The 2,425-nt window shown below is 43.2% G+C and overlaps 1 pseudogene; it reads left to right on the top strand.

Moving 5' to 3' along the window:
* Positions 1 to 971: 971 nt before the first annotated feature.
* Positions 972 to 1,071, top strand: LOC113253105 (U6 spliceosomal RNA; annotated as a pseudogene).
* Positions 1,072 to 2,425: the final 1,354 nt, after the last annotated feature.

Below are 2,425 nucleotides of genomic sequence, written 5' to 3'. Positions count from 1 at the left end.
CAGAATGACCCTGTCCCAGCCCTGAATCATGCTGTCACTGGGCTCACCATTGTTTTTTTTTCACCAGAATAATCATGCGAATAGCTCCTTCAGCGTCCTAATCCTTCTCTCTACTGAGACTCAAAATCGATCCCCTCAGTTCCTCTTTTCTTCCTCATCTCTGCCCTGGGCCCCTAAATTGAAACATAACAAAACAAACAAAAACCCAACAACATTCCTCTCCATCTAAAACCAAAGGTCCAGTGTATATCATTCAGGGACACTGATAACCTAGGAGGTTAGCAGCCTGCTGTTTTCAAAGACAGAGTCTGTGGGTTCTGGTTTGGGGTTCCCCTGGGACCTCCTGCCACACTTGCATGTTAATAATTTAAAATCATTTAAGATGTATTTGTAATAAGTATCTACGAGCACAAACGTGCTAAGTTAAGAAATACTTGGAAACAGGATCTAGTGAAGTTGTCTGACGCACTGTGAGAGTATTGTATGAGCATCTGGGCGACTAGGAACACAGGCCTTCACCTTCCACTGAGGGCAACTGGGTGCAAGTCTGGAGGAGTCATGATTCACAAACTTGCTTTTGTGACACCTTAAGATTTATCTCAATTAGATCCAGAGCCGTCTTGAAAGTCTGGAAATAAAAAGTTGTTGAATTATTTAAATCATGAAAAGAATGCACTACAAATTAGTATTTCAATTACTTTGAGAAAACAGTATGTTGTACATTACTATTTGCATCATTTAATTGAGAAAAAATACTCCGGAAATTGCTCTTTGAGGAAAAGAGGGCGTCATGGAATCAAACCACTAGCAGGAGTCAGGTATGATTTGGGGCAAATTTCCTACATTGCTCTGCCTGGTCTTTCTCTTTGAAAACTAAGAAAAAGAGTAATTCCTCCTTCCTGGTTTAGTGTGAGGATTCAATTAATTATATATAAAGTTTTTAAAACTGTGCCTGGCATATGGTACGTGCCATAAAAAATGTTTGTTATTAAAAAAAAATGTATGCAGAGAAGATCAGCATGGTCCCAGCCCAAGAATAACACACAAATTCGTCAAGTGTTCCATATTGAAAACAAATACATTTTTAAGTTTCTTGAAGGAATTGGTCTCACAGATTAATTAGCAAAGAACTTTCAGAGCAGAAATTATGTACCAGAAGGCAATAATGCTGTTTATCAAGTTGTTTTTCACTTATGCTTAATTTTCTTATGGGTCAGAAGTTTCAGAAGTGCTGAGTTCGACATGTCAACAACGAGGATTCCTAAGGACTTCTCAGAGCCATTCATGCTCTCCCGTGTCCTGAGATCTCCAAGAATTTCCCAAATGTATTTGAAAACAGATTCTGTTATTTACAGTCTTGAGAGATTAATGGTCTGTGAAATGCGCTTTATGAACCACAGAGTGGTTCATCCTGAAGGAATTCTCTGGCAGGAGCGGGAAGACCCTACAGAAGCATCCTCTTAGGTGGCCCAGCAGAGCTCAGGGTGTGCAGCCCGTGTTGCGACCACCACCACCACCATCATCGTAACTCACAAGCACGAGACAAAGCATGTGTGCAGTATTTTACAAAATGCTTGGTCCCATTTTCCCTTTCAAAAGAACAAAGCAAAACAAAAGCTGAGGGATTATTCTTATCGATAGATGAGGAAACAGGCTGGGAGGAGAGAGGTCTGGTCTTGCACTCAACGGCGCGCAGCGAGGAAAGGGTCCCTCAAACCATGCAGGCAGGTTGGCATCCTCTCCTCCCAGTGAACCGCACTGCTGCCTGCTGGGTTTCCCAATTAAGCAATTCCCCCAGGGCGAGCACCAAGGCGGCTCACATCTGACCTCAACTAGGGGAGTTGATAGTGGAAATGCACTTTTGCGTGGCATGACAGGCCACAAGGCAATCTGGCGTTTGAGGCAGCGTCCACAGAGAGCAGCAAGTGTGAGGCACAGAGGGGAACTGGCATTTGGTCAAAATTTTGGTATGACAGTCTTGGGAGACTCTGTCTTGTGGTTTCTGATTTGGGGTGTTCTCTAAAGGAGCCATCGCTGAACTCCATAAGTATGCAACTTATTTAGACACATACTTATAGCACCACATGCTCAGGGGCTGTTCCTTAATAAGAAACTCAAACGGGCACCTGGGTGGCGCAGTCGTTAAGCCTCTGCCTTCGGCTCAGGGCGTGATCCCGGCGTTATGGGATCGAGCCCCACATCAGGCTCCTCCGCTATGAGCCTGCTTCTTCCTCTCCCTCTCCCCCTGCTTGTGTTCCCTCTCTCGCTGGCTGTCTCTCTCTCTGTTAAATAAATAAATAAGATCTTTAAATAAAAAAAAGAAACTCAAAAAGCACAACTTTCACTGATAATGAATAGCAGATGCTTATTTTTAAGCTCTAATCTAGTGCTCTTAGCAAAATGCACTAGTTTTTTCTCGTCAGCT

This window comes from Ursus arctos, unplaced genomic scaffold (genome assembly GCF_023065955.2).
Source record: "Ursus arctos isolate Adak ecotype North America unplaced genomic scaffold, UrsArc2.0 scaffold_6, whole genome shotgun sequence".
In the NCBI taxonomy this organism is placed as follows: domain Eukaryota; kingdom Metazoa; phylum Chordata; class Mammalia; order Carnivora; family Ursidae; genus Ursus; species Ursus arctos.
This window is presented reverse-complemented; position numbering and strand designations above follow the sequence as displayed.